General features: G+C 60.0%; 1 non-coding gene across 1 annotated transcript; it reads left to right on the forward strand.

The window, feature by feature from the left end:
• Positions 1-8318: 8318 nt before the first annotated feature.
• On the forward strand, positions 8319-8437 carry LOC131860927 (5S ribosomal RNA). Its single transcript, XR_009360010.1, has one exon. It is a non-coding gene; the product is annotated as a 5S ribosomal RNA (ribosomal RNA).
• The last annotated feature ends 5569 nt before the right edge of the window (positions 8438-14006 follow it).

Genomic DNA, 14006 nt, shown 5'->3' on the forward strand with positions numbered 1-14006 from the left:
CCGCGATGCGTCCGATACACAGATAGTTCCGAGGCAGCCGAGGAGGTGGGGGATGCGGCGAGATGGCCCCAACGGCTAGACGGAAGAGGCTGCAGGGCCGCCTCGGAATAGTCCAAGCATCGGACGCGCTTGGGGCGACTACCAGTGACAACCCCTTATCCCGCGATGCGTCCGATACGAAGATAGTTCCCAGGCGGCCGATGAGCCTCACCGCATAGCAATCGGGGTGCGAGGCGAGGGATGCGGCGAGATGGCCCCAAAGGCTACACGGAAGAGGCTGCAGGGCCGCCTCGGAATAGTCCAAGCATCGGACGCGCTTGGGGCGACTACCACTGCCAACCCCTTATCCCGCGATGCGTCCGATACACAGATAGTTCCGAGGCGGCCGAGGAGCCTCACAGCATAGCAATCGTGGTGCGAGGTGGGGGATGCGGCGAGATGGCCCCAACGGCTGACGAAAGAGGCTTCAGGGCCGCCTCGGAATGGTCCAAGCATCGGACGCGCTTGGGGCGACTACCACTGCCAACCCCTTATCCCGCGATGCGTCCGATACACAGATAGTTCCGAGGCGGCCGAGGAGCCTCACAGCATAGCAATCGGGGTGCGAGGCGAGGGATGCGGCGAGAAAGCCCCAACGGCTAGAGGGAAGAGGCTTCAGGTCCGCCTCGGAATGGTCCAAGCATCGGACGCGCTTGGGGCGACTACCAGTGACAACCCCTTATCCCGCGACGCGTCCGATACACAGATAGTTCCAAGGCGGCCGAGGAGCCTCACCGCATAGCAATCGGGGTGCGAGGCGAGGGATGCGGCGAGAAGGACCCAACGGCTAGACGGAAGAGGCTTCAGGGCCGCCTCGGAATGGTCCAAGCATCGGACGCGCTTGGGGCGACTACCAGTGACAACCCCTTATCCCGCGACGCGTCCGATACACAGATAGTTCCAAGGCGGCCGAGGAGCCTCACCGCATAGCAATCGGGGTGCGAGGCGAGGGATGCGGCGAGAAGGACCCAACGGCTAGACGGAAGAGGCTTCAGGGCCGCCTCGGAATGGTCCAAGCATCGGACGCGCTTGGGGCGACTACCAGTGACAACCCCTTATCCCGCGACGCGTCTGATACACAGATAGTTCCAAGGCGGCCGAGGAGCCTCACCGCATAGCAATCGGGGTGCGAGGCGAGGGATGCGGCGAGAAGGACCCAACGGCTAGACGGAAGAGGCTTCAGGGCCGCCTCGGAATGGTCCAAGCATCGGACGCGCTTGGGGCGACTACCAGTGACAACCCCTTATCCCGCGACGCGTCCGATACACAGATAGTTCCAAGGCGGCCGAGGAGCCTCACCGCATAGCAATCGGGGTGCGAGGCGAGGGATGCGGCGAGAAGGACCCAACGGCTAGACGGAAGAGGCTTCAGGGCCGCCTCGGAATGGTCCAAGCATCGGACGCGCTTGGGGCGACTACCAGTGACAACCCCTTATCCCGCGACGCGTCCGATACACAGATAGTTCCAAGGCGGCCGAGGAGCCTCACCGCATAGCAATCGGGGTGCGAGGCGAGGGATGCGGCGAGAAGGACCCAACGGCTAGACGGAAGAGGCTTCAGGGCCGCCTCGGAATGGTCCAAGCATCGGACGCGCTTGGGGCGACTACCGTTGCCAACCCCTTATCCCGCGATGCGTCTGATACACAGATAGTTCCGAGGCGGCCGAGGAGCCTCACCGCATAGCAATCGGGTTGCGAGGCAGATTATTGGGAAGGGAACCCCCTGGGATGCGGCTCAAGCAGTGCCCAAAGGGACTGGAATGCGGAATCACATCGAGAGACCCAAATGCTATACGAGGGCTCAAATCGAATTATCGATTTGGCCACGACATGGACGCATCGGAACGACTACCTTTGCCGAACCACTCGCAATTGCATCCATACCGAAACCAATAGACATTTCCGTTAGAGCCCTCGCATAGCATTCGGGAATCTCGCATGCCCCTCTAAATCGACCAATGCTGGCGCTCAATGAAAATCCGAGCGCTACCACCGTTCGAGCGCCAGCATTGGTCGAGTTAGAGGGGCACGGGGGAGAATGCTCCAGTCAACACCTCCCCTATATAAGTTATTTGTCCGATTCTCGCACAACCGTAGTCTGCCTCGTCGAATCAAACAACGGTCCCAGATTCCGACTTCCGTTCCGTAGAGACCCAAAAGCTAGATGGAGGCTCGCAAGAAAGAGAGTCGGCACATAGCAATCAGGTTTCTCGAACGTTTAGGGACCGAGCTCACTTGCGGATAGGGCAAAATCCGCCAAGCAACCCAAAAGCTAGACGGGGGCTCGAATCGAATCGCCTAGGCGGCCACAACAACGACGTGTTAGATCGACTACCAGTGCCAAACCATTCAGCAAGACTAGTTTGTGTCGAGGCCGGATAGAGATTCTCAGAGAGCGCCCGCATAGCATTTAGGAGACCTGCCGCGTCCCTCACACTCGACAAATGGTGGTGCACGTTTATAAATCCGAGCGATCCCAACCCTTTCAAGCACCAACATCGGTCGAGATAGAGGGGCACGGAGGGGGCTGCGTGAGACAACACAGTCCCCTATATAAGTTATTTGTCCGATTCTCACACATCCGAAGAATGGTCATCAAATCGGACAACAGCCCAAACTTCCGACTTCCGTCCCAGAAAGCCCAAGAGCTATCTAAAACGTTCATGGCCGGAACTCGATCGCGGCTATACCAGTCCGCCAAGCAACCCAAAAGCTAGACTGGAGCTCTAGTTGAATCACCTCTGTGGCCACTGCAAGGACGTGTTGGAGCGACTACCATTGCCGAACCATTCCGCAGGTCGAGTCCATACCAAGGCCGCATAGAGATTCACGATGAGCTCCTGCATAGCAATCAGGAGACTTGCCGTGTCCATCACAATCGATAAATCCTGGTGCAAGATTTTTGCATCCGAGCTCTCCAACCAGTAGAGCACCAGCATCAATCGACATAAACGGGCACGGGGGGAGGATGCTCGAGAACACTACCTCCCCTATATAAGTTATTTGTCCGATTCTCAAGCAGCCGAAGTCTGGTCATCGAATCGGGTCAAAGACCACAACTTCCGACTTTACCCACAATGCAAGTCATCGAATCGAACATCGGCCCCCGAGTCGGACTCCATGCGTATGTCAGGTCATCGGACCCAAATTCTGCCTTCCTGCGCATGGCGGGCCATCAATATCAACTCGGTCATCGGACCCAAACTCCGCCTTTCTGCGTATGGCACGCCTTCAAATCGGTCATCGGACCCAAATTCCGCCTTCCTATGCATGGCGGGCCATCAACATCAACTCGGTCATCGGACCCAAATTCCGCCTTTCTGCGCATGGCACGCCATCAACTCGGTCATCGGACCCAAATTCCGCCTTCCTGCGCATGGCAGGTCATCGGACACAAATTCAGACCTCGCGAATATGCATACGTATCGAATCGGTCATCGGACCCAACTTCCGACTTCATCCATACTGTAGGGTCTCTGAGGTTGGCGCGGTGCGCTCAACCCGGGGAGTCGACCCATCGAAGCATACACCTCCCCTATATAAGCTATTTGTCCGATTCCCACACCTGTGTAGTTTGCACCTCTGACCAGGACATCGACCCCAACTTCCGAACTCGACTGCAACGACGGCACCAGCGCCTTGGTGCGCACCTTGCGACGCACAGTCCCAACATTCGCCTTCCTGCACATGGCAGGTCATCGGACCCAAATTCCGACCTCGCGAGTATGCCTACATATCGAATCGGTCATCGGACCCAACTTCCGACTTCATCCATACCGTAGGGTCTTTGAGGTTGGCGCGGTGCGCTCAACCCGGGGAGTCGACCCAACGAAGCATACACCTCCCCTATATAAGCTATTTGTCCGATTCCCACACCTGTGTAGTTTGCACCTCCGATCAGGACATCGACCCCAACTTCCGAACTCGCCTGCAACGACCGAACCAGCGCCTTGGTGCGCACCTTGCAACGCACAGTGCCAACATTCGCCTTCCTCAACATGGCAGGTCATCGGACCCAAATTCCGACCTCGCGAGTATGCCTACATATCGAATCGGTCATCGGACCCAACTTCCGACTTCATCCATACCGTAGGGTCTTTGAGGTTGGCGCGGTGCGCTCAACTCGGGGAGTCGACCCAACGAAGCATACACCTCCCCTATATAAGCTATTTGTCCGATTCCCACACCTGTGTAGCTTGCACCTCCGATCAGGACATCGACCCCAACTTCCGAACTCGACTAAAAAGACCGCACCAGCGCCTTGGTGTGCACCTTGCAACGCACAGTGCCAACATTCGCCTTCCTACACATGGCAGGTCATCGGACCCAAATTCCGACCTCATGAGCATACCTACTAATCGAATCGGTCATCGGACCCAACTTCCGACTTCATCCATACCGTAGGGTCTTTGAGGTTGGCGCGGTGCGCTCAACCTGGGGAGTCGACCCATCGAAGCATACACCTCCCCTATATAAGCTATTTGTCCGATTCCGACACCTGTGTAGTTTGCACCTCCGCTCAGGACATCGACCCCAACTTCCGAACTCGCCTGCAACGACCGAACCAGCGCCTTGGTGCGCACCAAAAGTGCGCACTTTTGGTGCGCACCAAAAGTGCGCACTTTTGGTGCGCACCAAAAGTGCGCACTTTTGGAGGGCACTTTTTGGAGGGCACTTTTCTGCGCTCCAAAGGTGCGCACTTTTGGAGGGCACTTTTTGGAGGGCACTTTTCTGCGCTCCAAAGGTGCGCACTTTTGGAGGGCACTTTTTGGAGGGCACTTTTCTGCGCTCCAAAGGTGCGCACTTTTGGAGGGCACTTTTTGGAGGGCACTTTTCTGCGCTCCAAAGGTGCGCACTTTTGGAGGGCACTTTTTGGAGGGCACTTTTCTGCGCTCCAAAGGTGCGCACTTTTGGAGGGCACTTTTTGGAGGGCACTTTTCTGCGCTCCAAAGGTGCGCACTTTTGGAGGGCACTTTTTGGAGGGCACTTTTCTGCGCTCCAAAGGTGCGCACTTTTGGAGGGCACTTTTTGGAGGGCACTTTTCTGCGCTCCAAAGGTGCGCACTTTTGGAGGGCACTTTTTGGAGGGCACTTTTCTGCGCTCCAAAGGTGCGCACTTTTGGAGGGCACTTTTGTGCACTCCAAAGGTGCGCACTTTTGGAGGGCACTTTTCCTGCGCTCCAAAGGTGCACACCTAGGTGAGCACCTTCGACCACACCTTGTAGCACACCAAACTCTGACTTTCGACTTCATCCGCAATGCAGGGTCTTTGAGGTTGGCGCAATGCGCACAACCAGGGGAGTCGACCCATCAAACCCAACACCTCCCCTATATAAGCTATTTGTCTGATTCTCATACATGCGTAGCCTGCAAGAGCAATTAGGACATCGACCCCAACTTTCGGCTTCTAAACGAAAACAAGGTCTTTGAGGTTGGCGCAGTGCGCACAACCAGGGGAGTCAACCCACCGAATGCAACACCTCCCCTATATAAGCTATTTGTCTGATTCTCATACATGCGTAGACTGCAGCAATGATTAGGACATCCACCCCAACTTTTGACTTCTTAAACAAGACAGGGTCTTTGAAGTTGGTGCAGTGCACACAACCAGGGGAGTCGACCCATCAAACGCAACACCTCCCCTATATAAAGCTATTTGTCCGATTCTCATACGTGTAGTCTGCAGCAGCGATTACGACATCGACCCCAACTTCCGAATTCGTTTGCATTGACCGCACCAAAGGTGCGCGCCTTGGTGTGCACCCTGGAGTGCACTTTGGTGCTCACCTCGGTGCACACTTTGGTGTGCACCAAAGGTGCGCACCTTGGAGCGCACCAAAGGTGTACACTTTGGAGCGCACCACATAGGGTCTTTGAGAGGTTGGCGCAGTGCGCACACCAAGGTGGGTGTTGAGGTGCGTGCCGAGGTGGGTGGGTGCTAGGGTGCGCTCCATGGTGGGTGCCAGGGTGGGTGCGTGCTAGGGTGGATTCCAAAGAGGGTCATAGGGTGGGTGCCAAGGTGGGTTGGTGATATAGTGGGTTCAAAGGTGGGTACTAGGGTGGGTTCCAAGGTGGGTCACAAGTTGGGTGCCAGGATGCGTGGGTGTTAGGTTGGGTGCCAAGGTGGGCTCCTGCGTGGGTGGGTGCTAGGGTGGGTTTCAAGGTGGACGCGAGGGCGGGTGCCAAGGTGGGTAACAAGTTGGGTGTTAGGATGGGTGAGTGCTAGAGTGGGTGCCAAGGTGGGTGGGTGCTAAGGTGGATGCCAAGGTGGTTCACAGGGTGGGTGGGTTCTAGGGTGAGTTCCAAGGTGGGTCACAGGTTCAGTGCTAGGGTGGGTGTCAAGGCGGGTGTCGAGGTGCCTGGGTGCTAGGGTGTGGATGCCAATGTGGGTCATAGGGTGGGTACTAGGGTGGGCTGCAATGTGGGTGCCAAGGTGGGTAACATGCTCGGTGGGTTCTAAATTGGGTGCCAGGGTGGGTGTGCACCCACCTTGCCCGAGGTGGGTGCCAAGGTGCCAGTGTGGGTGGGTGCTAAGGTGGATGCCAAGGTGGGTGAGAAGGTGGGTGATAGGTTGAGTGGTAGGATGGGTGGGTGCCAAGATGGGTCACAGGGTGGGTGCAAGGGTGGGTAGGTGCTAGGGTTGGTGTCAGGGTGGGTGGGTGCTAGGTTGGGTTCCAAGGTGGGTGCGAGGGTGAGTGTCAAGGTGGGTCACAGGTTAGGTGCTAGGATGGGTGAGTGCTAGGGTGCAAAGGTGCCAGGGTGGGTGCTAGGATGGGTCGATGCTAGGGTGAGTGGCAAGGTGGGTCCACAAGTGTCAAGGTGGGTGCCGAGGTGGGTGCCAAGTTGGGTTCCAAGGTGGGTGCCAACGTGGGTGCTAGGGTGCGTGGGTTAAAGGGTGTGTCACAACGTGGGTGCCAGGATGGGTGCGCACCCACACTGGCCAAGACGGGTGCAAGGTTGGGTTCCAAGCCCGGTCACAGGCTGGGTGCTAGGATGGGTGGGTGCCAAGGTGGGCACCAGGGTGGGTGCACCCACCCTGGCCAAGGTGGGTCACGGGGTGGGTCCTAGGGTGGGTAACGGGGTGGGTACTAAGGTGCGTGCCAAGGTGGGTCATAGGGTGGGTGCCAAGGTGGGCACCAGGGTGGGTGTGCACCAACCCTAGCCAGGGTAGGTCACGGGGTGGTTGTCGGGGTGGGCTTCAAGGAGCCAAGGTGGGTGGCAAGTAGCCAAGTTGCGTGCCAAGGTGGGTGTCGGGGTGGGTGCCAAGGATCCAAGGTGGGTGCCAAGGAACCAAGGTGGGTGTCTGGGTGGGTGCCGAGGTGGGAGCCAGGGTGGGTCCCAAGGTGAGTGCAAAGGTGGGTGCCAGGGTCAAGGTGAGTGCCAATGTGGGTTCCAAGGTGCCAGGGTCAGGGTGAGTGCCAATGTGGGTTCAAAGGTGCTAAGTTGGGTGCGAGGTTGGGTGTGAGGGTGGGTGGGTGCCAAGGTGTGCTAGGTGGAAGCCCGGGTGGGTCGGCATCCCATGGGTGTCGAGTTGGGTGCCTGATGGGTGCTTCTTGTCAAGTTTTAGTCGTCGGGACTCATTTCGAGCCTTAGAGGTCGTTTCTTGTCCGGTTGCCCTGTCTTCGACCTGGGAACCCAATTTTGGTCCTCGGGTCCCATTTTTTTTTGTCTCGCATCCCACTTTTGGCCTGTGGCCTTTTCGGGGTCGATTCTCGTTTTGGGCATCAGAGCATGTTTCTTCTCCTAAAACCCAATATTTGTTTATTAAGTCTCGGAACACATTTTTGTTCTCGTGGACCCATCATGGGTCTTGGAACGCATTTGTGGTCCTTGGGTCCCATTTTGCATCCCGAAACTTGTGTTTTGGTGCTTGATCCCTATTTTGGGTGCCCACCTTGCACCAAGTGCGCACCCGGGGCAAACCGAGCGCCTTGGTGCACCGGGGCAAGATCGAGCGTGCACCCGAGGCGCCCCGAACATGCACCAAGGTGCACTCGGCCCACATGTGAGCGCAGGTCGTTGCGCCCGAGGTGGTGTGTGGGCACCGCGTTGCAGACGGGACACTGCACGCACACGACGCCCCGTCCAGGTGCACGCACGTAGGCCGGGCCGGGTGCACACCCGATGCCCTAGCAAGGTGCGTGCACCCGGGCAGGGCTCACACTTGGCGAACGGGGCGCACTTCGCGAGGGAGGGTGTGCACCTCGACGGGGGTGGGTGGCCGGGGTGGATTCGCACGTGGGTCGCGGTTTGCTAAGTACACACTGCGACAAGCTCATAACGGGTGCGATCATACCAGCGTTAGTGCACCGGATCCCATCAGAACTCCGCAGTTAAGCGCGCTTGGGCCGGAGTAGTACTGGGATGGGTGACCTCCCGGGAAGTCCCGGTGTTGCACCCTTTTTTAGTTTTTCGCCGGGCGTCGCAATGCTATTTGAATTAACCTTTTGCCCGTTTGCGTTCTCGTCGGGGCCGGGCCGGGCCGGGGTGCGTTGCCCGCACTACCGCGCGCGCCGGGGCGACACCGAGCGCGCACCCGAGGCGCCCCGAGCACACAGGCCACGGTGCAACCCGGGCGTTGTGCGCGCACCCCGGTGCGCCCGAGGTGCTGCGCGCGCACCCAGGTGAAATCGGTGTGCACCTCGGCCAGTGCGCGCTCGGTCGAGTCGCGCACGTTGGCCAAGGTGCACGGTGATGTTTCTTACTCTAAGGTTCCGCACCAGACGCCCGGGACAGGTGAGCGAAGCTGGGCGGGGCCGGGTGCGCGCCCGGGGCAGGTGCACGCAGCTGGAGAGAGCTTTGGAGCGCACCAGAGGTGCGCACCTTGGAGCACACTTCGGAGCGCACCAATGATGCGCTCCATTCAAAAGTTTCCTGAAAAGGCAAAAAAAGTTGAGATTATAGAATTTCCCACTTGAGAGATTGTAAAAAAAAAAAATTTAAAATGAAGGAAACGCGGGTGCCAAGGTGTGCGCGCCCGGGTGCGCAGCCCAGCCAAGGTGTGCGCACCAAGGCGCCCACCCTGGCGAAGGTGCACGCAAGGTGCGCACCCGAGGCAAACCGGACAATTAACCCAACTTTCGACTTCGCGCGCACCTGCGCACCTTGGAGCGCACTTCGGAGCGCTCCTTGGTGCGCACCAATCTTGGGCACCTCGGAGTGCACCATGGCGCCCACCAAGGTGCGCACCCGGGGCAAACCGAGCTTCGACTTCGTGCGCACCTTGGAGGCGCCCACCAAGGTGCGCAGCCCAGCCAAGGCGTGCGCATCAAGGTGCGCACCCGGGGCAAACCGAGCTCCGACTTCGTACGCACCATGGAGCGCACAAAAGGTGCGCAACCCAGCCAAGGTGTGCGCACCCCGGGCAAACCGAGCTCCGAATCGTGCGCACCAGAGGTGCACGCCATCGTGCGCACCTTGGAGCACACTTCGGAGCCCTCCTTGGTGCGCACCGATGTTGCGCACCTCGGAGCGCACCCGGGGAAAACAATGCAATTAACCCGACTTTTGACTTCGTGCGCACCTCGAAGCGCTCTCGGGTTCGCACCTCGGAGCACACCGAGGTGCGCACCTTTGATGCGCTGCCTTCACCAATTTCCAGAAAAGGCAAGAAAACATTGAGAAGGTGTGCGCACCGAGGTGCCCACCCTGGCGAAGGTGCACGCGAGGTGCGCACCCGGGGCAAACCGGGCTCCGACTTCGTGCACGCCATGCTGCGCACCTTGGAGGGCCATGGTGCGCACCTTGGAGCAAACTTCGGAGCGCTCAATGGTGCCCAACCCAGCCAAGGTGCCCACCGCGGCGAAGGTGCACGCGAGGTGCGCACCCGGGGCAAACCGGGCTCCGACTTCGTGCACGCCGCACCTTGGAGCACACTTCGGAGCGCTCCTTGGTGCGCACCAGGGCGCGCAAACCAGCCGAGGTGCCCACCCCGGCGAAGGTGCACGCGAGGTGCGCACCCGGGGCAAACCGGGCTCCGACTTCGTGCACGCCATGGTGCGCACCCGGGGCAAACCGGACTCCGACTTCGTGCAGGCCGCACCTTGGAGCACACTTCGGAGCGCTCCTTGGTGCGCACCATGGTGCCCACCAGGGCGCGCAACCCAGCCAAGGTCTGCACACCAAGGTGCCCACCCCGGCGAAGGTGCACGCGAGGTGCGCACCCGGGGCAAACCGGGCTCCGACTTCGTGCACGCCATGGTGCCCACCGCGGCGAAGGTGCACGCGAGGTGCGCACCCGGGGCAAACCGGGCTCCGACTTCGTGCACGGCGCACCTTGGAGCACACTTCGGAGCGCTCCTTGGTGCGCACCATGGTGCCCACCAGGGCGCGCAACCCAGCCAAGGTGTGCGCACCAAGGTGCACGCGAGGTGCGCACCCGGGGCAAACCGGGGTCCGACTTCGTGCACGCCGCACCTTGGAGCACACATCGGGGCGCTCCCGGGTTCGCACCGTGGTGGGCACCTCGGAGCACACCAAGGTGGGCAGCGAGGTGCGCACCTTTGATGCGATGCCTTCACTAATTTCCATAAAAGGCAAAAAAAAACGAGATTTTAAAATTTCCGTTTTGAAAGATAGTGAAAAAAAGGGAATGCTGGTGCCATCTTGAGCCCGCCCTGGTGCGCAGCCCAGCCAAGGTGTGCGCACCAAGGTGCCCACCCTGGCGAAGGTGCGCGCCCGGGAAATTAACCCAACTTCCAACCTCGCGCGCGCCAGGGTGGGAGCGCACCCAACAACCGGGCCTGGGAAGAGCCAATGCGAGAAACCCCACCAAACGCTCTGACAAAAAAAGAGGGGGCGCTCCAGTAACCCCGCTCCGGAGCGCACCCTGGGCAAACCCAGCCAAGGTGCCCACCCCGGCCAAGGTGCAGGCGAGGTGCGCACCCGGGGCAAACCGGGCTCCGACAACGTGCACGCCGCACCTTGGAGCACACTTCGTAGCGCTCCCGGGTGCGCACCTTTGATGCGCTGCCTTCACTAATTTCCAGAAAAGGCAAAAAAAAAAGGAGATTTTGAAATTTCCGTTTTGAAAGATAGTGAAAAAAACGGAACGCGGGTGCCATCTTGAGCCCGCCCTGGTGCGCAGCCCAGGCAAGGTGCCCACCCTGGCAAAGGTGCGCACCCGGGCAATTAACCCTACTTCCGACTTCGTGCGCGCCAGGGTGGCAACCGGGCCTGGGAAGAGCCAATGCGAGAAACCCCACCAAACGCTCCGACAAAAAAAGAGGCGGCGCTCCAATAACCCCGCTTCGGAGCGCAGCCGGGGCAAACCCAGCCAAGGTGCCCACCCCGACGAAGGTGCACGCGAGGTGCGCACCCGGGGCAAACCGGGCTCCGACAACGTGCACGCAGCACCTTGGAGCACACTTCGAAGCACTCCCGGGTGCCCACCGGCGTTGCGCACCGTGGTGGGCAGCGAGCTGCGCACCTTTGATGCGCTGCCTTCACTAATTTCCAGAAAAAGGCAAAAAAAAATGAGATTTTAAAATTTCCGTTTTGAAAGATAGTGAAAAAAAAGGAACGCGGGTGCCATCTTGAGCCCGCCCTGGTGCGCAGCCCAGGCAAGGCATGCGCACCAAGGTGCCCACCCGAGGTGCACACCCGGGGCAAACCGGGCTCCGACTTCGTGCAGGCCGCACCTTGGAGCACACTTCGGAGCGCTCCTTGGTGCGCACCATGGTGCCCACCAGGGCGCGCAACCCAGCCAAGGTCTGCACACCAAGGTGCCCACCCCGGCGAAGGTGCACGCGAGGTGCGCACCCGGGGCAAACCGGGCTCCGACTTCGTGCACGCCATGGTGCCCACCGCGGCGAAGGTGCACGCGAGGTGCGCACCCGGGGCAAACCGGGCTCCGACTTCGTGCACGGCGCACCTTGGAGCACACTTCGGAGCGCTCCTTGGTGCGCACCATGGTGCCCACCAGGGCGCGCAACCCAGCCAAGGTGTGCGCACCAAGGTGCACGCGAGGTGCGCACCCGGGGCAAACCGGGGTCCGACTTCGTGCACGCCGCACCTTGGAGCACACATCGGGGCGCTCCCGGGTTCGCACCGTGGTGGGCACCTCGGAGCACACCAAGGTGGGCAGCGAGGTGCGCACCTTTGATGCGATGCCTTCACTAATTTCCATAAAAGGCAAAAAAAAACGAGATTTTAAAATTTCCGTTTTGAAAGATAGTGAAAAAAAGGGAATGCTGGTGCCATCTTGAGCCCGCCCTGGTGCGCAGCCCAGCCAAGGTGTGCGCACCAAGGTGCCCACCCTGGCGAAGGTGCGCGCCCGGGCAATTAACCCAACTTCCAACCTCGCGCGCGCCAGGGTGGGAGCGCACCCAACAACCGGGCCTGGGAAGAGCCAATGCGAGAAACCCCACCAAACGCTCTGACAAAAAAAGAGGGGGCGCTCCAGTAACCCCGCTCCGGAGCGCACCCTGGGCAAACCCAGCCAAGGTGCCCACCCCGGCCAAGGTGCAGGCGAGGTGCGCACCCGGGGCAAACCGGGCTCCGACAACGTGCACGCCGCACCTTGGAGCACACTTCGTAGCGCTCCCGGGTGCGCACCTTTGATGCGCTGCCTTCACTAATTTCCAGAAAAGGCAAAAAAAAAAGGAGATTTTGAAATTTCCGTTTTGAAAGATAGTGAAAAAAACGGAACGCGGGTGCCATCTTGAGCCCGCCCTGGTGCGCAGCCCAGGCAAGGTGCCCACCCTGGCAAAGGTGCGCACCCGGGCAATTAACCCTACTTCCGACTTCGTGCGCGCCAGGGTGGCAACCGGGCCTGGGAAGAGCCAATGCGAGAAACCCCACCAAACGCTCCGACAAAAAAAGAGGCGGCGCTCCAATAACCCCGCTTCGGAGCGCAGCCGGGGCAAACCCAGCCAAGGTGCCCACCCCGACGAAGGTGCACGCGAGGTGCGCACCCGGGGCAAACCGGGCTCCGACAACGTGCACGCAGCACCTTGGAGCACACTTCGAAGCACTCCCGGGTGCCCACCGGCGTTGCGCACCGTGGTGGGCAGCGAGGTGCGCACCTTTGATGCGCTGCCTTCACTAATTTCCAGAAAAAGGCAAAAAAAAATGAGATTTTAAAATTTCCGTTTTGAAAGATAGTGAAAAAAAAGGAACGCGGGTGCCATCTTGAGCCCGCCCTGGTGCGCAGCCCAGGCAAGGCATGCGCACCAAGGTGCCCACCCGAGGTGCACACCCGGGGCAAACCGGGCTCCGACTTCGTGCAGGCCGCACCTTGGAGCACACTTCGGAGCGCTCCTTGGTGCGCACCATGGTGCCCACCAGGGCGCGCAACCCAGCCAAGGTCTGCACACCAAGGTGCCCACCCCGGCGAAGGTGCACGCGAGGTGCGCACCCGGGGCAAACCGGGCTCCGACTTCGTGCACGCCATGGTGCCCACCGCGGCGAAGGTGCACGCGAGGTGCGCACCCGGGGCAAACCGGGCTCCGACTTCGTGCACGGCGCACCTTGGAGCACACTTCGGAGCGCTCCTTGGTGCGCACCATGGTGCCCACCAGGGCGCGCAACCCAGCCAAGGTGTGCGCACCAAGGTGCACGCGAGGTGCGCACCCGGGGCAAACCGGGGTCCGACTTCGTGCACGCCGCACCTTGGAGCACACATCGGGGCGCTCCCGGGTTCGCACCGTGGTGGGCACCTCGGAGCACACCAAGGTGGGCAGCGAGGTGCGCACCTTTGATGCGATGCCTTCACTAATTTCCATAAAAGGCAAAAAAAAACGAGATTTTAAAATTTCCGTTTTGAAAGATAGTGAAAAAAAGGGAATGCTGGTGCCATCTTGAGCCCGCCCTGGTGCGCAGCCCAGCCAAGGTGTGCGCACCAAGGTGCCCACCCTGGCGAAGGTGCGCGCCCGGGCAATTAACCCAACTTCCAACCTCGCGCGCGCCAGGGTGGGAGCGCACCCAACAACCGGGCCTGGGAAGAGCCAATGCGAGAAACCCAACCAAAC

Source organism: Cryptomeria japonica, unplaced genomic scaffold (assembly GCF_030272615.1).
Source record: "Cryptomeria japonica unplaced genomic scaffold, Sugi_1.0 HiC_scaffold_20, whole genome shotgun sequence".
Taxonomy (NCBI): domain Eukaryota; kingdom Viridiplantae; phylum Streptophyta; class Pinopsida; order Cupressales; family Cupressaceae; genus Cryptomeria; species Cryptomeria japonica.